The 27,548-nt window shown below is 30.7% G+C and overlaps 1 pseudogene across 1 annotated transcript; it reads right to left on the reverse strand.

Moving 5' to 3' along the window:
• Positions 1 to 1,779: 1,779 nt before the first annotated feature.
• Positions 1,780 to 20,915, reverse strand: LOC149888251 (uncharacterized; annotated as a pseudogene). The gene is made up of 8 exons (XR_016452948.1): positions 20,695 to 20,915; positions 17,679 to 20,239; positions 17,194 to 17,556; positions 15,361 to 15,524; positions 14,375 to 14,470; positions 6,573 to 6,723; positions 4,637 to 4,875; positions 1,780 to 4,547 (listed from the first exon to the last, which is right to left on the reverse strand). The product of XR_016452948.1 is annotated as an uncharacterized LOC149888251 (transcript).
• Between the last annotated feature and the right edge of the window lie 6,633 nt (positions 20,916 to 27,548).

Here is a 27,548-nt window from a genome sequence, read left to right on the forward strand (position 1 = left end):
AGTTCATATAAGGTATTAAAGAAAAAAAGTGATCAACGTTAACACGTGATTACTTTTTATTTCTAAGTTTTGCATTAAAAAAATGATTTAAGATTTTTTCTTTTCTGTTTACATTACCTTATAAATATAAAATGCAAATTTTTTATTAACTAGATAGAAGACCATAACATAATATAATTGCTTAAATACATATGTATGCATGCAATTATATATTAAACATAATGATACACTATATGATACTTTTTTCTCATATTGTAAAGCCCAAATTGCCTATAATCTCTGATCTTAATACTTACTAAATGTGTGTGTGTGTGTGTATATATATATATATATATATATATATATATATATATATATATATATATATATATTAGGGTGGTCCAAACTGAAAAGTTAAGTTTATGAAATAATTGCTCCACATGGCTTGCTTTGTCCATTAGGTATAGGTGTCTGTACTGCAAAATTTTGGGTTGGTTGAGCAACATTTGCAGATCAAGCCATTATTAACATACAAAATAAACTATAAAATGGCATCATTCAATTTGAGATCTGTTCCAGAGCACTGGTATATTGGAAAGTCAATTTCTTTGTTATCTACAGCGAGACATCTTGTATGCTGGATGTATTTTAACTAATCCAGTTTTATCATCTAAATAAAGGACAAACACTTCCTAAAAATTATAAAATGTCTTGTGATGCAGTTTTTATATTTGCATGCAAGCCAGAGTAGCAATGCAGTGGTTCACTCATGTCAGAAAACTGTCAAAGCTGCATTAGTAGGATTTGACAGGAATGGCGTGCACTCAAACACTGTAACTGACAACGCTTAATATTTTTTGCCTTTACAGTTTGTTTTGATGTTTTAACAATTTAAATGCAATATTAAAAAAAACAGTTACGTTATGAATAACTTTTAATTGTTTTTCTAAAAAATCTTTACTAAAGATTTTATTTTTAACGTGTAGGCTTTCAAATAAAGTAAAAAATTAATTATAATGATTGTTTAAAAACAATGCATTCTGTGTAAATTAACAAAATTGTTATATTTAAACTTATTTTAATTAGGCTGGTGTTTTTTATGATAAATTTTAACGTTTAAAACTATTTTTCCATTTTTTTTAAAGGTTTTTAAAAAGATTATTCTATAATGTTATTTTAAATTATGAATAAACTAAATTAAATCTTCTCGTTGGAATGGAATTGCTTTATTTTTTTGATTCTATTTTTACAAAGAATTGTTTTTGTTAAAAAAACTTTTTTTTTTTAATTTAACTTACTAATCAGAGCATGAAATGATTAAAAATTACTATTTAAAAAAAACTATATAACTTTTTAAACAATTTTTTTGGGCAACTTTTTATAATACACATATGTTAATACAATTTAAAACTAATATATATTACACTTTTTAATAATTTATCCTGCAAGCACACTCATGCAGGACCCGTACGGCTTTAATCAGGGCATCCGGTATGAGGTAAATCTGCCAGGGGCGGATCCAGGAAATTTTTTGGGTACATCTGATTTTTCTACGAGCAATTTTTCTCCATAGCATTTACAAAGAATGATAACAGCAACAACGATATATCTGAAACCAACGTATGTAACGCGATGTATGCCAATAATTTCTTTATGCCAAATAATGTTTTAAAAAGATTGGTGGCTATGTCGCAAATAAAGATGACTTTTTTTGTTCTGTTTTTGTTTTTAGTAATTTGTATTTTCTAAACTCTATAGTTTTAAATTTTTTTAAAATATATTTTGTATTTTATTTCAATTTTATTTAAAAGTTAATCTACGATTAATAGTAGCAAACTTATCAATGACTTTTTTTATATCTATAACTATCTCTGAAAGAATATTCATTAATGCTAAACCATTTAGGCGGTCCTGAACCATGGTGCTTCGCATGTAATTTTTTAGGCGTCGAAGCGAAGAAAATGACCGCTTACACTCACATGAAGTTAATGGAAAGGTAGCAAGTAACTTTCGACAAACTTTTATGTTTTCAAAACCAGGAAAATTTATCGCTTTTAAAGTCTCAGAAGTATTAGAAGGGATATCTCCTTTAAAATTTAACCAGAAGGCTTCCCATAAATCAAGCTCACCAGACAAAGCAAGCGGATTCGGTAAATCTGTTCCATTAAAGTCACTGAAAGATATGATGGAGTCTTTCCAACTGGTGTCACGAGAACATTGCACTACTGAAATCATTTTTCTAGGAACTAGCACAAGTGCTTTATAACATTTTAAGGTAGTATCATCAAACCTTGTGTCTAGTTCAACACTGAGATGGTCTAACAAAGGAATCGTGATAACAAACTTAAAATAATCAGAAATAGATTCAGAAGGTGTATTATCTCTGTTTTTGGAAATAAAGGAAGTTCTTGGCTTTGTTTCGGCTACATTAATATTTTGTGCAATTTTTAAAGCCTGTTCATAACACATTTGATGGTGCTGATCAACTACATTTCTAAGTGAAGATACAACATCTTTCAACGCCTGAATAAGATTTAAACCATCATAAATATCATTACTCTTTGACTGCAACATTCGCGTTATGAGAAGAGTTAAGTCAAACACATTTCTTGTTATGCACATAGCAACAATAAAATCAAAACCTGTAATTAGTTTCAGAAGAGACGATGCACTTGAAGATGTTGAGTGATTAAAACTCTTACTGACATTTAAAGACATCTCTTCAAGACAAGAGACCAAAGGAATAAAAAGTTCTTGAAAAGTGTCTAATCCATTTACTTTTTCCACCCAACGTGTCCTGCAAACATCTTTTAACTTTTTTTTAACAGCCGATGGATCAGTACTTTCGATATGCTACTCTAACTTTTGTTGTCTCGTAGGTGAAAGATTAAAAAAATATGATACTTCTTTAACATGTGTCAGAAGATTCTTAACATATTGTACGTTGCACGAGGCACAAATAGCTAAATTTAGCCTATGGCTATTGTAATGAACAAATGAAGCTTTTTCATTTAGATTTAAAATGCGAGAGGACAATCCTTTGGTATGACCAGCCATTGCTCCAGCACCATCATATGACTGTCCTCGGCAATTCATGATATCTAAAGAAAAATCTGAAATACTTTTTAACAAAATATCAAATAATCCTTCACCAGTAACACCATTTGTGCAATGTAAAAAACTGATAAATTCTTCTCTTATATTAAACTTCGAATCAACAAATCGTATAACTAATGATAGCTGTTCTTTATTTGAACTGTCAGAAGCTTCATCAGCAATAATAGAAAAATATTTAGAATTTTTAATTTCTGCTATTATTGTGTCAGTAATAACTTCTCCACAACACCTTACTAACTGATTTTGTGATGTCTTAGATATATAAGATGCATTTCGTTGGTGATATTTAAGATGATCTTCAAGAACTTTATCACCAGCTTTAACACGAAAATGTAACGATTCAATAAAATTACCTGGAGTATTAGAAAACTCACCATTTTCAGGATGAAACTCCGAATCATCTCTATGGCCTCGTAAAGAAAGACCAAGACGTCCACAGAGAATAATTGTTTCAATAATAGGTTGTAATAACTGTCGGTTTTTAGAAATCTGTGATTGAACTATTTTTTTAGATGTAATATCTATTGATTCTGTTTTACAAGACCAAATGGACGACATTGAAAATAAAACTTCAGCAGTTTTTACATGTAAACTTTTATTTCTGCAGACAGACCTATCCTTGGTTTTGCCAAATGCATGTATCTGAAAGTAACGAGAAGCTTTATTCCAGCGATCAAAAGACTTACTAAATAATCTTTCGACTAAACTACATTCAGATGGAAAATTGCACCCAAAAAGTACACATGGCAAACAGAAGGCTCCATCAATTATTTTCGAATATGTGAGCCATGGAAATTTTTCCATCCACATAAATAGAAAACTTCGCCCATTCAGATTTTTAGGAAAAGGATATGTTTTACAAGGTACAAAAACAGATTTAACTAAATGTTGAAGTTCAGAATTACTTAAGGTTTTTGCAACATTTGAATAACTAGTATAGTTAGAAACCAAATAACCAATATCGTAATTATTGGACGGTAAAGAAAATGATTCACAACATGTAATTTTACTAAATTTTGATAATGATAATGGTGGTTGAGTAGAGACTTCCATTGGTTTCCTTTTTATATTATCCAATAAAAGACTACTATCTTGATGTTTGGCCTCAAAATAAAATTTTATTTTAGTCTGCGACATTTTGGTGCTTTCATTTGAAATTTTTCGTTTTAAGTTTTCTTTTATTATCACAGGGGTATAATGGTTGTGTTGGAAAGGAGCAGAAAAATCATATAAAACACCTTCATAACAAAAAAGGAGATAAAAAGACTCAATATTGTTTAAAGAGGTTATACGAGGTATAATAGTAGAGCTGAATAAAGTTTTAAACTTATGTAGACCAAAATCTGGATATAAACATTCTATTTTCTTATTGCAAACACTTGATAATGCAAGAATACAAAGGAAAGAAGACCAGTTTTCATTGTTACAATTATTATTATCTTCTTCTTGAACTTATATAATAATTTTGGGTGCAATTTTCCATCTGAATGTAGTTTAGTCGAAAGATTATTTAGTAAGTCTTATATAATATAATCTATACTTTTTTTTCCTGAATCCAAAGAATTTAGTGATACTGATAAAGGAAGAATGTTATCAAAGCATAGAAAAGAGCTAGTATTATTAACAAAAGCATTATGAAAAGTTGGATGATTAGAATAAAATTCGGCATTTAAGAATAATTCAATTGAGGTCTGTAATCTTAAATCATTAGCCATACAGTTATTTCCAGTTAGACACAAGGAGATAGAACTGTACAGACAGTTTCCAGTTGATTGAGACCTGAGATATACATAAAATATAATAATGTATTTATATGAAAAATTTATAAATATTTTTAACTAGCTAGCAGTCAATATAACATTACACTTAACCAAATAGTTATTTAGAAAATTATGGAACCTGAACAAACATCTTTACCTTAAAACAACAAAATTGCCATTATGTTTTTCTTTAAAACTTTTTGGAAGATAGATTTCAAAAATTTTAAGAGTTTTTTCTGCTTTGCAAGAGTCGACAATAATAATATCTTTACAAGAACTAATATTTTTTTCTAACATATCTTTCAAATAAATCAATTTTGTTTTATCATTTTGTAACATAATGTTTTTAATTTCTTGATTGATTGACATTTTAAATTAATACTCGGACAGACAAATTAATGCTCGAACATTTAAAATTAAACAAATTTTGAATATTTTGAATTATTCGTATGTATATTAGGGTGTATATGTTAGGGTACGTCCGAATATTTAAAAAATAAATAATGAAAACTAAATTAAATATAAAGATAAATAATATAATGAAATAATACTGAGTACGTCTATTGATGTATTTTATCACTTACAGAATATTATTATTATTTTTACCTCCTGATGATTGCAAAACAATAGCTTTCGTCAAAAATTTATTAAGAGTGTTATGCATTAGGTACGTCTAAAAATTGTTATAAGTAAAGAAAATTTTCAATTATCTTTTTAACAAGCTAAATAAAAATTTAAAAAGATTTTTAATTATATATTAAAATAAAATAGGGTACGTCTATTGATCTGTTTAGGTAAATATTATTTATCAAGAATTGCTTAAACCTCCGGTTAAGATACTTTTATATACGTTTTAAAAATCGCTTTAAACAAGAACCATTGGTATTTTTATTTCACAATTGCCCGTAAATGTAAAACGCAAGCGTAGTACTTAAATCTTATTGATATATACTACTAAAGATTTATACTTTTTTAAAATTCAATTAATAATCGAATATAGTATAATTTATATTTTTGATATTTTTGGGTACGTCTTAAGACGTATTAGACGTACCCTAGATCCGCCCCTGATCTGCTGTTTTTCAATGGGGTTTATCTGGCTCCCTTCTGGGTTTTCCCGGATGCGCACTCAACCATGTGAAAATTTCTTAAACTCACTTAAGATAATTTAGCACCTATTTAAATATCTGGCATGTTCCTTTTTAAAGTAAAATTTTCAACCTTCTTTATTTAACTGTCATGAGTTCACAAAGAATGAGATAACAGAAATTGCTGTGGTAGTGGCAAAAATTGTTGAAGAGGTTTCTTTAAGTAACAAATTAATTGATAAAATATTTGTGGAGGATAATAAAGTTGATAAAAGTTTGAAGGTTCAAGCATGATTAAATGCCAAATGGAAAACAATACTACTGAATTTTATGATAATCAAGATTGGCTTGCACATTCAAATGATGATTCTGATAACTAAAGCTAAAAAAAATTGGTTAGATGATGATCTAGGAAAATCGGCAGGCAGTTTTAAAATATCTCACAGTGCTTCAGACAGTTTCATACTGGTTCTGAGAAAACATGGATTAGATTTGCCAAAAGATTCTAGATCGCTTTTACACACAAATAGACATTGAAACCAAATCTGTTGCAGGTGGTGAGTATTACTACATTGGATTGCAATTTTGGCTTTCTCTACTATTAAAAAAATCTCTTCTTTTAACAGACCTTTCAGTTTTTACATTACATATTAATTTTGATGGTATTCCACTGTTTAATAACTCAAATATATCACTTTGGCCAATTCTGGGTTCTTTTTTAGAGTGTGAACAGAATGTGTTTCCGATTGCTTTATTTTCCAGTCCTTGTAAACCAAATTCTGTCAATAACTATTTAATAGACTTTATTAATGAAATGTATTGTTTTCAAGAAGTTGGTGTTATCTGTGACAAGACTGGAAAGACATACAAAATGCAATTAGAAATAGCTATTTGTGATTAGGGATTGCAATCCCGCAATCCCGCGGGATCCCGCATTAATTTAGCGCATGCGAGATCCCGCAAAAACTACTGCGGGATCCACGGGATTTGCGGGAATTTGAAACAATTGCTTTTAAACAAAAAAGGTCAATTCTTTTAAACAAAAAAGACAAAAAAGATATCAAATTAAAAGTGTTTAATGTATTTGTGAAACAAATCAATTTAAAAATTTATCTTCAGCTATTAAAATATTTTTCTTAGCTATAAATATAAAAAAATCATTCAAAAATAAGCAATTATTTAGCAAAAAATTAGTCGAACTCGTTCAAATTTTTTTTGTTTAATGAATGATTATATTGAAATTTTCGCTAATGAGTATGTTGAAATTTTTGTTAATGAGTATGTTGAAAACGTGAAATTGAAAACGTGCGTGTATAATTGTAAAAAATATACTTTTAGAAACTACTTTTTAAAAAATTATTTACATCAAGGTTTTAAAACAAAAGTACTAAGCATGTCGCAAATTAAAACTATATGGAATTATTTTAAAAAAAGTGATAATGAAGAAAATGCGAAGTGCATGTTATGTTCGGCTATTTTAAAAATTAATCAAAGATCAACTGAAGGGTTATTAATTTAGTTAAAAACTAAACGTGGTACCGATTTAAAATCAAACGTTTTACAACAAGACGGAGCTTCAACTTCAAAACAGCATGAATCAGTTGAACTAGAGCCTAAAATATACATCGACTGCGAAGACGAAGAAGTAATTCCATCGAAAAAAGTCAGAACAATTGACACGTTTTTCGTAAAGGAAATTTCTATGGAAAAAAATGGTATCGCGCATGGTTGCAAAAGATGGCTTTACATTTAATAGTTTTTGCTTCAGATTTACGGTACTTGTTTTCAAAGAGTGGTTTCCGGCTCCCTACTTCACCTAATACTATAAGATCGATGGTAGTTAAATTCTCAGATTCTGTAAAAACCGATATAATGCAAAAATTCACATCACTAAAAAAGCAAAATCAAAAGTTTTCAATAACGTTTGACGAATGGACATCACAAAATAGTCAGAGATACTTAAACTTAAATTTACAAATGGAGGCGAAACACTTTAATCTTGGATTGATTCGAATCCATGGATCGTGTAATGCAGAATATTGCGTCAAGTTAGTTTCAGAAAGGCTAAATTGCTTCGATATTGACCTCCAAGAAGACATTATTGCCATGACCACTGATAGAGCAAGTGTGATGGTAAAAGTCGGTAAAATGATGTCTTGCTATCAACAGCTATGTTATGCTCATGGAATACAACTTGCAGTTATTGATATCTTTTACAAGAAAAACTGCGGAGAAGTCAAAGAATCTTTTATTACATATGAAAATTGTGAAGAAGATGAATGTGGTAAAACTGAGGATGATGAAGTTATAAATAAAGAAAATGGTTTGACAAAGCTTTTGGACCGACCATCTGGTGAATTGGTTAGCAATTACAAAGATCTCATAAAAAAAGTGAAAAAGGTTGTAAAAATATTTAAAAACTCTCCTGTCAAAAAGGATACATATTTACAGAAATATATCGTACAAGAACACGGGAAAAAGCTTCAGTTGATTCTTGATTGTAAAACTAGGTGGGACAGTATGTTCGATATGTTAGAAAGATTTCATAGACTAAAAGTGTGTATTGAAAAAGCCTTAATTAATGTTGGGTCAGAAATTCGTTTCACCCAAGAAGAGTGGTCCCAAATCAATGACTTAATTATTTGCCTGGCACCACTAAAACTTAGTCTCGAACTTTAATGTAGAAGAGAATCGAACCTTGTCACGGTGGAAACAACTTTTCAATTTATGCTAGATAAATTGCGAAAGCAATCATCACTTTTGAGCATAGATTTAGCCGCAGCACTTCGTGAGAGGTTTACACAACGTCGTAATAAGAATTTAAATGGACTACTAGTTTACTTAAGAAATCCGACGAAGATAATGAACTCGAAGAAAAAGAAGCTGTAGATTTTATTAACAATTCCCAAATACTTATTCCTACAATTCTATCGCTGAAAAAAGAATTGGAAAATCAAACACAGAAAGACAAGAACAGCTGGACAGAAAATGTAAAGGAGAGACCAAATTTAGATTCTTTAGACTTTGATAAATTATTGAAGCCGGAAATGTCTGCCTATGAAAGTAATGGAGTAAGAGGCAAGTTTCTAGATATAGCGCATAGTTACTTGATGACAATACCACCAATAAGCGTAGAGGCCGAGCAAGCTTTTTCAGCTGCTGGTTACATATGCAGTCCTTTGAGGAGTAGATTACGTGATGATACTTTAAGTAGGGTCTGTTTCTTAAGAGCCCATTTCTTACAATCATTTTCTCAATTTGATATTTTAAAAAACAAATAAAGCTAATAGTTCTACGTAAAGCTAAAAGATGTTCTATGTACTTTGGCTTATCTTTTTGTTCATTAAATGTTAAGAATTATATTGATTTACAAATGAATTGCGTTTTTTGGCTTTATTTACCTTATCTTATCAATTTAATAAGTTGAGTATATTTTTTCTGAAATACTTGAAAGAAAAATACAATTGTCATTTTGCCTTTTATAATGTGCATAAGAAACCTACTAATCCCGCGCGGGATCCCGCGGGATCCGCACAAAAATTAAAAAAATCCTCGCGGGTCCTACGGGATTGAAAAGTGTGCCGGATTGCAATCCCTATTTGTGATGCACCAGCTCGTCATTTGTTAAGTGCATTAAAACACATGATGGATACAATTGTTGTGAATGATGTATTCAACATGGCGAGTGGTATCAAAAAATAGATTTACTTGACTTATCTGCTCCACTAAGGAGCAGATAAGTCAAGTAAATCTAAATTTTTGAAAATCAATAAAATTGAATTTCAAGAAGTTTCAGTTTCGGTTATACAGCATGTAAAACTATAATGCTATTGGCCTCCATGGTCAAATTTCAGCAAAGTCAGAAGGGCACAAAAGCTATGCTCTGAACCTGAAACAGATAGGAAAACTTACTCTTTTCGATTGTTAGCAGTTGCAGGTAAATTTTGGTCTGTATAAATACTGTTGATAAACTCATACACGTTTAGGGACTGTTGAACCAGTATTAATTTTTTTTTTTTATTAAAAATAAAATATTTACTGTTTTAGATGCCGTTGTACATAACTAGTTTTTGTTTATTTTTGCTAGTTGATTTCGCTATGTTTGATTTTTCAGTAAACTCTTAGTAATTAAATTTATATAACATAATACTATAATTTACTTTCAAAATAATTTGTGTATAAGCTAAGTGTAGTGTGCATAAGCTAAGTGCAGTGTTATTATTTTTGAAATGTGAATTGTATGTAATAAGAAGCCTGGGAAAAGGTGAGAGTAGCAGAGGAGACATCCAATGTCGAAGAGTTGTTTACCAACCAAAAAAGCTTGGCATAAGCTATTTTGTATGCCTAAAATTTACGTTAACTTACATAGCAACATTCTCGTTTTTCTATTTTTTTTTTTTTAAACGGGCTAGAAAAAAAACTGTCTATCAGTAAAGATGTAATTGAGAGTACTGATTCAGAAAGTTAATACAGCAACAGGTGTTTTGTTTGTTTTTAAATCCTTTAAGTAATTCTAATTGCATCAATTTTTTCGCAAAATATTATTTGTCTGTTCTTGTCTGTTATGTGTCCGTATAAAATATTGCCTGTAATAATATTTTAAATTAAATAATAAATTTAAAAAAAATTGTTTTTTAAAAATCATAGAAGAAAGATGTCAGAAAAGCATCTTAGGCCTGTAATACCTGAGATAGAGTTGGGTAGGAAACAGATTTTACAACTTATTTTATAGGGTTAAATATGATAATCATCAATAAAATAATTCATTGGTAACAAATTACGAACAAATTGAATTAAACTTACCTCTTAAAACAATTGAAGACATGCAAGCTTTTGAAGGTAAGTTGAACAATGAAGATGTGAAAAAATATTTGGCAAATTACTAAGGTTCTCTTACATTTAATATATGTTAAATAAAGTTCAGTTTTATATTGCTAGATATATGAAGTTGGATATTAGTAAATCTGTTTTTCATATCTTTAGTAGGAGACATGAAACAATTTTAAAAAATCATAAAAATCATACATCTTTAAAAAAAACTTCAAATAGATCACTAATACGTCGTGAATGTATTCTCTAAATACAATAGATCAAAATGTTGAACTTTCATGGCACTAGCCTAGTGCCATGGAATATTGCCATAGGGATTTTTTAAATACCCTTTTGCTTTTCAATGATTAAGTATCATATCAAATATGAATCTAATCATTTAATATTTAAGTGAAGAAATTATGCTGTTAAGTTATTTTTATTATTAATTAACTGAATTCAATAAATTATGAGTTTAAATATTGATAGTGATATTGTAAACCCCATTAGTATTATGAAGCAAATTGGGTTATGTTTAGAGGATCAGCTAATTTGATGAGGGGATACACAAACAGAGCTTGCACAACCCCTAAATGTTAACTGATTTTATTTTTGTCTTTTTTTTATTTTTAAATCATCTCATTAAAAAATAATGATTTTTGAATCACTGTCACCTTAATTTACTTATTTGATTTTGTAATTTGTTTTTGTAATTTTTTTTGTCAGGTTCAGTTCCTTGTATTAATGGTGGCACGAACTAACAAATTTTGTAAGAAATAACATAAAGTATTTATTTTCTAATGAACTGAAAATATAACCTAACTGGCCAGAAAAAGAAAAAAAACATTTCAGCCATTGCAGCTATTTCAAATAATGTTTGTAAGTATATTAAATCATATGCTCTCCTTATTTTCTTCTTTTATTGAGTATAATAATTTTTTTGTTGTCATATTATGTAGTTAAAAAAACATTGGTATTTTTACCCTATCCCATGTTCTTAATACTTTTTTTTTCAAAATATCTTGAACTTTTTACATATGTTTAAGACTTATTAAGAATTAATTAAAGCGTCTGAAAAATGAGTAGTTAAGGTCATCCAAAAGTATGGCTTAAGTTGACCTCAACACATTACTATAAAATATTATGGTTTGATTTATACCTACTAAGTCAAATTATAATGTTTTATAGTAATATGTCGAGACCATCTAAAACCACACTTTTGGATAAAATATATTGCAAAAGAAATATTACTATAGTTACATTTTTGCAATTTATTTTAACTAGCAAAAAAGCAACCCGTAATACGGGTTATGGTCGGTCTGTTAATTTATAGTGGCTGTTTTCCACAATTTAAAGTTGCAAAACCATAACTATTACCCTTTTAGAAAAACGCCTTGAAATTAAAAAATATGCAGAAGTAAAATAATTTACCAATTATTTAACATTATTTGAGTAGTTTACAACTGAAATAGGTCATATCAGTGTAAGGCAGAACCATTTTCCTCAGCATTACTAAGTTCAAAACAATACGCTTTTAGTTACTGACACAAAATAATATTACTTCCTCATGCTTTAAATTGACGAAAAGGTAAAGCTAAATTCGTGTTACATTTTTATAACGTGAACTTTAATAAGATTAATATAAAGCGAACGTAAATTTTACATGAATTAATAATTCTTTGGCATCCCCTTGATACATGTTTCTTTAACAAAGGAAATTGTCGTTAAATGCATACAACTAAATAAATTTATTCAAAATATCTGACCATTTGACTATTTCTATTTATCGCACTAATCTGACCATTTTTATATATGGCCTCTTTGTTTCAACAATTTTTAGTGAACGGTTATTTGCTACCATTTATTAAAAATTCCTTTTGTTACTCGAAATTTAATTCTCTTTAATTTGACATTAATAAAGGACCTCCCTTCCCCGTTTTTTCCTTAATGGTGGTAAGGAGAATACATTTATCTTTATTTAGAGTTATCAAGTTTTTGATGAAAACCTTCTACCAGAATAATATGTAAATGAAAACTAAGATAATTAATTGAATGAAATGCAAACTAAGATAATTGATTAGTTTAACACCTTATAAAATTTAAGTTACTCGATATTTGACAAATGCGCTAAACTAAAACTATAACCCCCCCCCCCCCCGTTTAAAAATAACCCCAAAGTTACGTAAAACAAATAATTAGAAATAAAATAGAGAAGATTTTTAAAAATTAAACTAATTGCATATATTTATATCATTTTAACTGACAAAAATTTACAATAAAAGGTAATCAGGTTTTTTTTATAAATCGTATAAATGCGTCAATCGTAAATCTTAAAGAAAAAAAAAAAACGGAATTATAATACCATAACAAAAAAAAACCAAAAAACCAAAAAGAAAAAACACCACATACAAACTGAAAATCGATTTACCTATTTATAGTAACCTATTTTGACATGGCAATTAATATAAACATTTATCAAAAATTTAACTATAAAATCTATTTTGAAGTACAAAAGGATTGAAAATACTAATATATATATTTAAAAAAAAATCAAATTAAGATATAAATTGCATTTTTAGCATAATGTTGTCTTGACTTTAAGTAAATAAATAAAAGCAGTAAGTTTCAATAATGAAACTGGCCTATCATTCATTTTTAACAATAGACACCAACATGAAGGTGTTTATTGTTAAAAATGAATTTGAACACAAAGCATCACAACAATAACACATAACAATAGATAATTTACACTCTTGATCCTAAAATCCAGCGAAAATAACAAAGCAAGTTAAAATATGAAAGTCAAAATTAGAAAACCAATTTAAAGTTAACTATATTTATTTTTTTTACTAAATTTGTAAATACATAAAGTATTTTTGTTTTTATATTAAATATTTGTTATTCAATTACTTCAAACATAGGAGATAAAAACACCCTAGATTTAAAGATCAAGGTTGCATACTCTCTCATACACATTATGCTAAACATTAACAGACATTGTGTTTCCAGAATAATTAAAAAGGCCACAAAACACAACCTAGCTCTAAAGCAGTAACACTGCCTGGCACTAAATGCTGCCAAGTCACACCTTTGCTATAAATACATCGCTTGGCTGGCAAGGTTATTAATCATGCTCAACATAATCCCAAGTCACACCACTTTAAAAAGATGGAAACAATATAATTTAAACATATATACAACTATAAACAAATATGGTTTTATATAACACATATAAACACATTTTATAACAATATTAAATGACAAATATATTTATCAAAAACTATAAAAAATATATATATATTAAAATAATAAATAAATTTATACAAACAAAATGTGCTCACAACTTACAAACAGTAAATTTTCAAAATAAAAATCTTACGACTATAAATTAAGAACATTAGAAAATATAAAATTATTTGTGTAACACTTTTCATCTACCACACCTTGAATGAGATGTTTATTAATTTTGAAAAACAAACTATTAAATGCTCTCATTCTTGAACATGCAACATAGTGTTGACCATGAGAGAAACATGGTTTTTTTGAGATATACCCCAACTTTATTAAATGTTTGACTTCTATCAATTGTCATTGAATAAGCCAATCTGACAGGAAACTCACGACGTTTCAGAACAAAAGGTATATTAGAACCTGATGGAGCCAACTGAATTTGAGGAACAAAATCCCGTTTACCACCAGAAACATCTGTCAACTTCTCTGCATCAATATAATTATTTTGAAGAGCACAAACTTTCATTCAAGTACTATTGCATAACCCAGATTTGAGATCTAAATATCTAAGTAGCATTATTACACAACCAATTTTCAATTTTAAACAATGAGGTGGCATACCTGAAGGAGTTAAACTATTCAAAAACTCAACAGGAAAGTTATTTCTTTCATTAGGGTCATCAGTATCAATTTGATCAGCACTTAAATAAATTTTGACCTCACCTGGCAGACATTCAAGCAATTCTTCATTGATTGATAATGAATCAACATTAGTTGGTGTTAAAATCACGCATTTAGAATAATCATTTTGATCAGGATCTCTGAAAATCTTTTCAACAATCGATTTATTTTCTCTAATAATGCACTGATTTGGTATTTTAATGCATCTTTTATAAGGATCCTCCTCTTGACAGGTACTGTTCCATTCCCATGTTTTAGTAGCCATTGGAAAAAATTCAACTTCCCCATCTTGTACTCTCATATTTTCAGTTCATGCAAACTTCTGCACCTATTGCCAATGCAAAGAACATTTTATACACGATTCTACTATCTCAGCTGGTTGTCCTCTTTTCACAATAGGCAGAACTTGCGTTAAGTCACCACCAAAAATAATGATTTTTCCTCAGAACGGAAAGTTGTTGTTGCAAATATCTTTTAACAACCTATCAATTGCATATAATTCTTTACATGCTCATGTTAGACATTACCTGGTTGCTTCTCAGTTTGTTTTGGTTATTTCTGATGAAAGCAAGGCGCTGGCCTTTGATTTTAACATACGCATCAATAGCATATTGCTGAAACAGTTTCTTGCCGTAAAAGAGTAAAGAAAAAATTTTCTAACTGAAAGTTTATATTGTAATTTAGAGAAAATGTACCATGATTTCTAACCAATGTAGCACGTTCAAGGTTGTGAACCAATTGATTGTGCCAACCAGCACCACTCTTTGGAAAAAATAGAGGATAAACCATAGGATCTAAGTTGGCAGACATACTTGATAGAGTTTTAAGAGGATGACCTCTTGGGTATATAACATCTTTCCTGGAATTAGGTAGTACACCAAGAAATACAACTGCAACTTCATTATGTGAAGGGAGACTGATAGCGATTATAGCAATTTTTGGAACATCATGATTCCAAAATATTTATAGCAAAATCATGCAGTAAACAGCGCTAAAGACAAAAAATCAAATTGATATAAAACAAACTGTATATATAGCAAAATAATTTGTATTGGCTTTTAGTAAATGATTAAAAGCAGTGATTTTTAACAAAATTACCTATTTAACTATTTTGATAACAGACACAAACATGAAGTTAAGCCAAATGTCTATTAACTTAAAAGATAACAAAAAAAAATTAGAGCAACAACACACACCATAAGTTAATATATTTATATGATATAACTTAAGTAAGATAATATTCATATATAACATAACATAAGTAACAACATTACGCCAAATGTTATTAAAATACATTGTGTATTTTTAGAATTATCTTAAAAATGAAGGCTTGAAAACAGCAAGACCTAAAGCAGTAACAGTTTGACACTAAAAACTATCGTGTAACCCTCTGTTAAAAGTACATCACTTGGCCGAAAAAGTTGACAAATCTTGCTCTACACGTTAACTAAATCACAGCACTTTGAAAACACGGAAACAACATAATAAAAACATATGTACCAACTATACACACAATAAATGAGTTTAAATATGTATATAAGGTTAAATATATATACCTCATATACATATTTAAACACATTTTTAAAACAATTATATAACACATGTCAACACATACACAAACAATAAAAAAACATTTTACATTATTATAAAAACACATTGATAAAACAGCTATAAGTGTGCAAATAAAAATTTTAAAGATGATGCCAGAAATTTTAAAAGATACAAAATATAAATTTACAAGCAAAAATCTTTACCTTCTTTTTTTTTTTTTTTTTTTTTCATAAGAACTGTAATCCCAGGGGCGGATCCAGGATTTAATTTCTCCTTCGGCAATTTTTTTTTAAAAAACGACTTCCTCCTGGCCCCATAACTTAATTTCTCCCAGACACTAAAACTCTCAGATACCAAATAAATACTATCTATCCTCCGTTAATTAATCGTAATCTCTCCTTCCCACTCGGATTCTTACTTTAAAAAAGTTTCCATTTCCGTTTGTTTAAGTTTTCACTTTGTCTAGGCGTGGGGGGCTACCAACGCATAGCTCCCCCAATGGAACCACCCTATTTGCATGATTTGAAATGACTTTTTCTTGATGATAGCATTCCTTTATAAAAATAAGAACACAATTTCTATAGTAATTTTAATTAAAATAATCTTAGTGATGTTCAGATTAAAATCAGCGCTACCATCATCAGCGCATTATATAGCATCAGCGCTAACAATGGTCTTTTTTTATTTGCCAATTTTTAGTCAATTTGAGGATTACTATTATCATTCATATATGGCTAAAGACACTTTTCTTCTTTCAAATAATGGATTTAATGGATCTTTAATTAATCAGCTTAAATTAAACTATTTAGTTTTTTAAACTATTCATTAAGTTGCAAAACGAAAAGAAAACCAAGAGCTTTATAATTAAAGGCAAATTTTTTAATTGAATATAACAAAATATATAACAATAAATATAACGTAAAGTTTATACAATCTCTGAATCACGGAAGTGTTCATATTCTCACGAAAGGTTTAACCTACGATTACCATTTCTTTGCACTAATTTTTTAATAACTTCTTGAGTATCTGGAACTATATCTCTATGTGTATACATCAATGCTAAACCATTCAAACGATCTCCAGACATAGTTGATCTTGACCAGGTTTTCAATCTGCGAAGACTTGAAATAGATCTTTCACAAGAACATGTTGTCATAGGTGAAGTTGCTAACAACTGCAAACAAACAAAAATGTTGGCAAAAGTTTTTATACATGAAATTGACTTTAGAGTATCAGACACATTGTTTGGAACGGGATTATTAGTGGTAGTCCAGTATATCTCCCAAAGACCACACTCTGCTTCTAAAGCTAATGGATTTGGCAAATCTTCAGAAAAAAATCTGAAAAAATCTTAAAGCTCTCCCTCCAATTATTTTTTTCTGATGGACCATTTAGCAAAGAAATTATTTTATCAGGGATAATACTCAAGCCGTGGAACAAAGTTAAATTATCATTGCCAAACCTATCAGAAAGAGCTAAATATAAGTGATCAACTACAGGAATGGTTAAAACTCGTTTAAAATATTCTGATGTATTCTCAGCTGGATGATTATCGCGGTGGATTTGCCTACCAACAACTCTTTTTCGACATTCATCAACCCCAATTTGTTCAGCAATAACTTTGGCATCAAGATAACACTTATCATGAAAACTATCAATTTTGTTTTTAATAGCAGTAATTCTATTAGTCAAACAGATAATAAGATCTATACAGGTTTGAATATCTAAACTGCTAGATTGTAACATTTTAGTAACTACATGTGTTTCATCGAAATCAGCTTTAGTCACAACCAAAGAAACAATAAATTCAAAGGTAGTTGTTAATTTAAATAAAGATGTAGCTGTTAGGGAGTCTGCCCCAAACTTATTTCTGTCATTGCTTATAGCTTCAAGGGAATAAACTATTGGAACATACAATTCCTGAAATGTGTCTAACCCATCTATTCTTTCAAGCCACCTAGTTCGACAAACATTTCTTAGCTTTTTTTTTTTTTTTTTATCAGGACAGTGTTCTGAAATCATTGCCTCAAGGATAGAATTTCTTTTAATAGAAAGATTAAAATGATAAGAAACCTCTTTTACGTGGTTCATTGCATTACAGAGAAATGGAACTTCGCAAGAATTACACACAGCTAAATTCAATCGTTGGCTAAAACAATAAGTGTATAAAGCCTTATTATTTAACTTTAAAATTCGTGCAGCAACCCCCTTTTTTGTTCCAGCTACAGCTCCAGCACCGTCATAACCTTGGCCTCGACAATTTGTAATATCTAAACCTAGGGATGCAATGGTGTCTAAAATGTTAACAGACAAACTTTCCCCATCTAAACCATCGTTGTTGTGTATGAATTTAACAAAGTCTTCGACAATGTTATTACTACTGTCAACATAACGCAACACTAAAGACATTTGTGATTTGTTTGAAACATCAATGGCTTCATCTGATAAAATAGAAAAAAATTTGGCAGTCTTTATGTTGGAAACAATTTTATCAGAGATTATCTCACCACAACAGAATATTATATCATTCTGCATAGTTTTTGAAAGATATGATGCATTTTTCTTGTGGTTTTTTAGATGATTTTCTAATTCAGTATCACCACCTCTAACACGATAATTAAGAATCTCCATGAAGTTTCCAACATTACAAGAGGTACTATATTGGCCAATTTCTGAGTGATACTGAGAGTCATCATTATGACCTTTTACAGCAAGTCCTTGACGGCCACACAAAATAGTAGTATCAATTATTGGTCCAAGTTTTTTTTTATTATCAGATATCTCTGCAAGGGTGTTTTGATCTATGATATCATTAATAGGTTTTGTATCACCAGCAGCTTGCCTCATAACATCATTAAAAACACTCTGCGTTTGAGAATGCAAACCGTTAATGTTTGGTTCACAATGGCGTTTTAAGGCTGGGAAAGAGTCATTAAAATTTTTCAGTGGTTCTTTAAATAACACTGAAACCTTGTAATTCTTTGTTGGAAAATCATCTCCAAATAATACACATGGCAAGCAAAATCCACCATTTAATTTTTTAGAATAACAAAGCCAAGAAAATGTCTCTAGCCATTTGATTGAAAACTTTCTATTGTTTTTGCCTTGTGGAAAATTGAAAGAATTATCTGGGATAAACACATTCTTTACTAAATGAAGAATTTATTGACGAAACAGAATTTTGTTACATTGTAACTCTCTTCGTAGTTTTTGAAAATTTGCAACATCAAATTCGTCAAAAGATTTATTAAGAAAGTCAATTGAGCTTTCAACATTAGGTACAATCAAGCATTTATTAATATCACCATTGAAAGTATCTTTTGCAGACAAATCTAATTCAGATGTTGTTGAAGATTTAGTAGCTCCTTTAGAGGATAAAAAATTCAAAAACAGTTGCTTTTTTTCCTTTGTTGGAGTTTCATCAAACTTTTTTAATTTGGCTGGCATCGTAACAGAAAAAAAATTTCTTTTACGTGACACTTTTAAATCATAAACAACAAGCGGTACAACATGATTTGGTGTAAAAGCAACCCCTGATGGTAACTTACCTACCCGACAGAACATTATATGTATTACTTTGTTTCTTGTTGGCTTCAACTCGGTAACCCTTGGTTTTATTATTCTGTTAAATGCAAAAAAAAAAAACGATCAAGTCCAAATTCAGGATAATGACAAAAACTTTGTGAATTGACAACAGATGAAAGACCTAAGATACACATAAAAGATGACCATTGATTTTCAAAGCAATTATTAATTGCTTCCGACCGAACACATTCTTCATTTTTAGTGATATCTTGATCAACAACAGTTTTAGACAATGTCATCTTTAAAATGTTATCATAAGAAAAAAAATTATATTTACCACTGTTAATTATATCATTAAATATTGGATGTTTCGAATAAAAATCAGCATTAATATACAATTCCATTGAGGTGAGAACCCTTAAAATATCCACTAATGAATTATTTCCCACGATAACTGATGATACTGAGCTGTAGAGACAGTTACCAGATGAAGTTGATCTAAAATGAATTTAAAAAATGAATATATTTTTACATTTAAAAATAACAATACTTACATATGTATATGTGGCTTTATTATTATGGATTTCTTGATATATATATATATATATATATATATATATATATATATATATATATATATATATATATATATATATATATATAAGTAGCTTTTGCAGTTGAATTCTAGTTCATATTCAATATGAACTAAATTCAACTCAATCAATATGATATTGAAAAATTATTTTATAATCTGTAAAACTGACTTATGCTTTGCTAGCAAAACATGAACAACATGCTATGCATATTAAAACCTCTGATTAAACAACTTAATGTAAATAAATCAGTATTGCTTTATACATAAAACCTCTGATTTAATAACAATAAAAATAAAGCATTATTTCTTTATTTACATTAAGTTATTTAATCTGAAGTATAAGCAAATAATAACTTACAGAATAGGTACAAGTTTATTTGATTTTGCATTTTTGCTTAAGTATGCTTCTGCGAAGATATTTCGCTTTAGATGAACTTGATTAATTAATAAATTTAAGTTTTCTTCAGTTAAAAAACACAGAGAATCAACTTCAAAGGACAACTTCTTGTTAATCTCTTCGAGAGTAACTATATTGTTTCTCTCTAAAGCAGTTCGTACATTATCAAAAATATTAGACATCTTAATGTAGAAATTCGAAAAGAGCAAAAACCCTAACCTAATCGGACAAGTTTGTTTAATTTCCAGACTTTTTATGCCTAAATTATAACCCAATCGACCCAATTTTAATTTAAATAACCATATTTTCTTTATTTCCAGATTTTTTAAGCATCAACTAAAACCCAACCGGCGAAATTTTAATCCAATCAGTCTAATTTTTATAATTTCCAGACTTTTTAAGCCTCAGATTAGGCGAAATTTGTTTCGCCTTATGCATGAAAAAGCCATTCCGCCTAATCAGAGTTTTTGACACTATCGCTCATTTCCGCGGTTTGCAATCTTGTTATTTGCCAACTTTGTACAACCGTAAAGCATAAAAAATTCTGAAGTTTCAAAAATGTAAAGTAACACATTAACTATTATAAAATACTTCTCCTTAGGCGGCCGCCTAATCCGCCGTACTGTAGATCCGCCACTGAATCCTCACAACAAAATTTAACCTTTACATACTATAACATGTGACATGCCATGTCAGTGTTGGCACCAAATTTTAACTTATTTTCTAAATTTTCTAAAAAAGAACAATAATAGTTAATAGCATCACAGAAATTTCAAAGTAGTAATAATTTCAAAGTAGTAATAACTATTTTATGGAAATAGCATTAGTATAACTTTAAATAACATCTATACCCTTATTTTCCTTCTAAAAAATAAAATATCAAAAATAAAACTGCTAAAAAAAAAGCTAAAACAAACAAAATACAAACGATTTAAAAGATTAAAATGCTTTCTACTTTTTCTGATAAAAATTTAAATCCTTTCTACTTTATCTAATAAAAATGTATATATAACTATTTTATATACTTACTTCAATTATAATATGATCTTAACGATTATCGTTTATCTTAATATGATTCTTTATGTAATATATCTAAACTAATAATTAAATTCCAAAAGGAAAAAAGTTTCAACTCGCTTAAGAGATCTTTCTCCAATGGCCGCGTGCATTTAGAGAGCGCGCTGTTTCAAAGCCTAGTAACTTATGACGAAACGAGGTTTAACATTAAACGTTAAACGTTTTTGTAGTAATTATAGTAAGACCAAGGTATATTTAGGTGCTGCAAAAAAAAGCTATGAAACGAAACAAAATTTATCAAAAAAACTTCTTGAAGAAGCTCTTTCTGCTTGGTTTGGTAATGCTCGATATAGAGGCAAAGACGGCCGGAAAGAACGATTTTTGAATGCAGCATCAAACACAGAAAAGAACATATAGAATGTACATAATGCAGCAGCAAACGTGTAACGTAAAGAACACTGCAGAAAACACTTATATATATATTTAATACATTTGTAATAATAGTTTGTTTTATTAATAAAACATGTATGTATATGTTCTTGCGTTCTCAATTTGCGTATAAAACATATGTAAAAGATCTTAGTTATACATTACAAAAATGATAAAGTTTATCCGGGAAAAATCTGGGGTTAATACGGGAAAAAGAAAAAGTAGTCGATAAACTCTTTTTTCAGTGCATTTCTAAAATCATTCCTAAAGCGTATAAACAGTTGTGGCCAAATTGTCAAAAAAATAATTGTTTGCATGGTCAGCAATAGCATTCCATTGCACACTAGGGCTGTCCAGAAATTATTACACAACCCAGAACATAGCCTTGTGAAGTTTTTCCCATTATACTATCAATGCTTTATTAAAAAACATTTTTTACAAATTTATTTAAAGTCTTCTAGGGGTTGCTCAAAGCTCTCGAACATTTTAAGTAAATTTTAACAGAAAATGTACAAAAATGCAATGTTATTTTTAGTATAACTGTCGAAAAATGTTGAAATTGATCAATTTAAGTTATTGATTAATTAAGTTATGAATGCCAATTGATAAGTTGATGATTATCTAAGTTATTGTGAGTATTTTTTTTTTAATTTTACACAATTTTGACCCAAATCAAACAAATTGTATGTCATTTTCTAAAACACATAGGAAATAATGTTTTTGTTTTAATAGTTATTTATTTTACCTGCATGCTATGGTTGTGAGCATACAATTTTGCATTTTTGTTTAGAAAAAATAGAAAGTGTTGACTAGGAGTAGAAAAGAATTTAATGTGACAAACCCAATTATACCGTCTTCGCCATTACCTTCGAGTGTTCCCGCAACTCCGTCATCTTCAAAACCTACCACTAGAACTAGTACAAGTTTTTGGTTGATTGGTCAGCCATGTTCATCACTTACAGGAGCAAAGTTACCTACACGCAGACAGGTGATGAAGTATGTTTTATATCTGAGACATGATCCTGATAGCGTTGGTAACAGTGTTAAGAATGAAGAAATTTCTTACAGCGTTGCAGACAGTGTTGCAGATTTTTGGCACATGGCTCGCATCAAAACCAAAGTAAGACAAAACTGTATGTTTGATGTTGTTGGATTATGGAATGATAGGACCAGTTTAAAAAAAATAGAAGTCGTGCCACCGACCCTGGTAACAAACGAGAAAACTTCATCTCAGAGCTTGATATGCTTTTCGACATTGGTGCTCCAGATGCAATTGATGACATAAGAAAATCTAGACTTCTATCTCAGAAACACAAAGATGATGACATTGCGTTTTATCTTGATCAGAAACATGAAAGAAATTCTAGTATGAATGGCCGGGATCAAAATTTTGAAGCAAAGGCTTTACAGTTTCTGACCAGAATTGAACATCAGCAACAACGACAAGAAAAAGAAACAGAAAGACTAGAGAAAAGAGCAGCTGCAGAGCTAGAAGGAAATGAATTTTTTGAAGAGTCCGAGGATGGTGCACAAGTTGGTTGTACGGAAATTGATCCGGATTTTGAGCCAGATCACATTATTGAAAAAATAGAGTTTCAAGAGTTTGTTACACTTCAAGTTCCCAGAAAAATTATGGAATGTGACGAGTTAACGACAGCAGTCGATCGGGTAAAGTTGTCCGACAATCAAACTACAATGATAGTTTCAGCTATAATAAAAGCAGCGGGTGGCAATCTAGACGACTTCGATGTATCCCGTTCAACTACGCGTCGAAAGCGAATGTCAAACAGACAGCACATTGCAGAAAACATATTGGAGAAAATAAAGGAAAAAACACCTCAATTTGGTGCCATGCACTGGGATGGAAAGTTACTGCAGGACTCTCTTGGTGATAAGTTTGAACGTCTAGCAATTCTTCTGTCGGGTTCACCAGAATTTTCATCGGGAAAATTGCTGGGTGTGCCACAACTAGGAGTTCTAAAGGACAAACTCAAGCTGATGCCTCATATGATCTCTTAGAAGCATGGGGATTAAAAGAATCAGTTGTCGCTTTGGTATTTGATACTACAGCAAGCAACAGTGGGGTCCATAAGGGTGCAGCTAAACTTATCGAAGAACTTGTTGATAAAAAGCTATTTTATCTTGCTTGTCGTCACCATATCCTTGAACTTGTAGCTAGCGCTGTTTGGAAATCACTGTTTGGTGAAATCAGAGGACCAGAAAACAAAATGTTTGCTACCTTCAAAGAGGCATGGTCAGGTCTCGATAAGCAATCACCTATCCAGTTGCTGAAAATTGAAAATCCATGGTTGTAAAAATCCATGCATTCAAAGAGAACATGTAATTTCCTGCAGGATGAGTGGGGTAGATGTAAAGACAACACAACAGGAAAAGGCACAGAGAGGAACAAGAGCAAAGGTGAAAGTGTGATATAAAGAACACATAACAAACGCATAATGAAACATAAGGTGAACTTTCTTTGTGAACATCGAGGTCGGAATTATAAGAAGATGAGAAGTATCAACCAACTCAAACTCTGTTATGTACTTGAACAGTGTCAACTGCATTGGGACAGCACAATATTGCCCGACATTGATGGATCAAAGGAAAATGTAGATCGCATAGCTATTATTGTTACTGGGAATGCCTGGCAAAAATTTTTGGCTATTCCAAAAATGGATAGAGGAATAGGAGAGGCTCAAGCAAATGCCTGTATTGTAGTAAATGAGTAATGAAATCTTTGTTTACACATTAAAAGTCTTGTGTTCGACACAACAGCTAGCAATACAGGGCTTCATAATAGCGCATGTGTTAGAATTAAACAAGCTCTGGGAACTTAAATGGGCTGGATTGCATTCTGTTATCACCTAGTGGAAGTTGTCCGTGTTTTCATGTCTATGTTTGGTCCAACTGCAGGTTCATCAACTGCACTTCAAGCGATTTTGGAAACAATAGTCATCAATGAACTAAGATGCTTGTTTGGCAACCAATAAATTGTTTCAGGATCCAATATTGAAAAACATGCAAAAGAAAATGCTTGCCTTTTTACCATCTGCTGTTAAAATACAGTAGCCAGGAGACAATTATTTGGAGATTTAACGTTTTTCCTTCTGATTTCTCGGAGAATACCGAGGCTCCACACATGGCACACTGTTGTAAAAAATGACCAAAAACTACTTTGAGCTGACCCGAGAAAACCGCTTTGACAGGGTGAAACTACAATGTTTCCTGACTACAAAAATGTAAAATTTGAAATCTAACTATTTCGTCCAAGAAAATAATTTTGATTTTTAGTTTTTAGTACTTTGCACAATAGGGCAAAATGACAGCTTTTCAAATTTTGCATTTTTACAGCATTCAAAAACTCTCCAAAATTAGCATTTATTACTCTAAAACATAACAGTCTATATAGCAAGTATAATTTGTATTTATTTTAACTCAGAAGATAAAATTTTACCTACAATTTCATGGTTGAACTATATTATAAACATTTTGTTGCATCAAAATTGTAAACAAGCTAAAAATTCCGGGAATTGGCAGTGAACATGTTTATTTAAAGTGTTTCACTTATCAGTTGTGTGAGAAAAATTTCAAAATGCCAAATTTTTCAAAAAATCATGAAGATTGTCGGAAATCTGTCTGTGTCTTGTGTCTGAAGAAGTGCTCTCGAGAGTTGACACAGTTCCTTGTTGAAAAGATCCTCAAGCATTGTCCATTTATCCTACAAGTCTTGATTTGACTGATACCAGAGTGCCAAGAGGCATTTGTGACTCATGTCGAACAATTCTTCGGAGAAAAGATGAAGGAAAAGATGTTAACCTGCCACCTTTGTTTCCTTTCTCATCTATAAAAGTTAGACCACCAACAAGAGATCAAGGTTGCAACTGTCTTATTTGTCAAGTTGGACATTTGAAGTTGAATGAGAAGAGCCCAGTGGACTATTCTAAACCTGTGGAAGATTGTACCCCTCAAAGATGTGGTGATTGTTTGAGTCTAGTTGGAAGAGGTCTGCCACATCAGTGCACTCCATTCACTTTTAGAGAGAATCTCAAGCAGCTAGCTACAGCTGATCCACTCGCTGCAGAGCAAATAGCTACTCAAGTCATCTCTACTAAACCTTCCACACCTGGTGGTACTGCCAAAATATCGCATCCTAAAGGCGGCCCACCACTTAGAGTTAAAACAGGTGATACTTTTATATATACATATAAGGATGGCAGGTTCAGAGGGAATACCTTTAATTTTAAAACTTAAAATTACAAAAAGTGTTAATATAATTTCATTTTTAGGAAGCTCAAGTGCAAGAGCTCTTTTTCTTGAACCCAGCATCAAAACTGAAGATCTTGTACAAGTTCAGCTAAACACAGGACTGTCCAACCTTGGCATGAAGAAATTGGCATCAACCATCAACAGAGTCAGTGACACCAAGATTGTGGAGACTAGTTTTCTATAGAGTTTGAAGCCATTGGCAAACAGTTGTCTGAGTTTTTTACTCGAACCAGCATCCAAGTTTTATCAGAGAGTAACTCCACTGACTTTGTGGTTGTGCATTGCAAGGATCTTGCCGAGCTTTTGAATGAAGTCCTGCTTTCTCGAAGAGTTTTCCAGAATCATATTGTCAAGTTGGGAATTGATGGAGGTGGAGGATTTCTGAAAGTTTCTCTTGGCATCATGGAGTTGGATTCTCACTGTGATTCAAGGTCACCACCACGGAAAAAACTTTTAACTCAGAGGACTGCCAAAGACAGTAGTGTAAAGCGTCAAATGCTTGTGGCTTTATCAGAAGGACTACCAGAAAACTTTGAAAATGCAAGTACTCACCCTTGCTCTTGGTGCAACACAGAATCAAAGCATCTTTCTCAATCAGGATCTTTGAGGACACTAGGCTCACTTGTTGCCTGTTATCAAGAGTTTGCTAAGTCTGGTGGTGATATCAAAAAGGCAAGATCTATTGGCAATGTAGCGCATGAGCCTTTGCTATCTGGTTCTGAAAACAAACTCATCTTGGAGCTCATACCACCAATGGAACTCCATCTTCTCCTTGGTGTGGTCAATCACATGTACAAAGCCATGACAGAAGTTTGGCCCAATGTTGTCAAGTGGCCCTCAGTTCTCCACATTCAACAAGAACCATACCATGGTGGGCAGTTTGCAGGGAATGCCTGTCACAAGCTTCTCAGCAATCTTGACCTCCTTCAAAGAATTGCAGAGACTGAGTCTGCTTTTCAAGTCTTTGGAATCATTGATGCCCTTCGAAAGTTTAAGTCTGTAGTGACAGCATGTTTTGGTATGGTTCTGGAGGATGACTTTTCTGAAAAAATTGATCGCTTCAGAGACTCATATTTGGCAATCATGAACATCAGTGTGAC

The sequence above is a fragment of the Hydra viridissima genome, unplaced genomic scaffold, assembly GCF_058129835.1.
Source record: "Hydra viridissima isolate aposymbiotic clone 2 unplaced genomic scaffold, HvirCarnegie_v1 scaffold_5, whole genome shotgun sequence".
NCBI classification, from domain to species: Eukaryota; Metazoa; Cnidaria; class Hydrozoa; order Anthoathecata; family Hydridae; genus Hydra; species Hydra viridissima.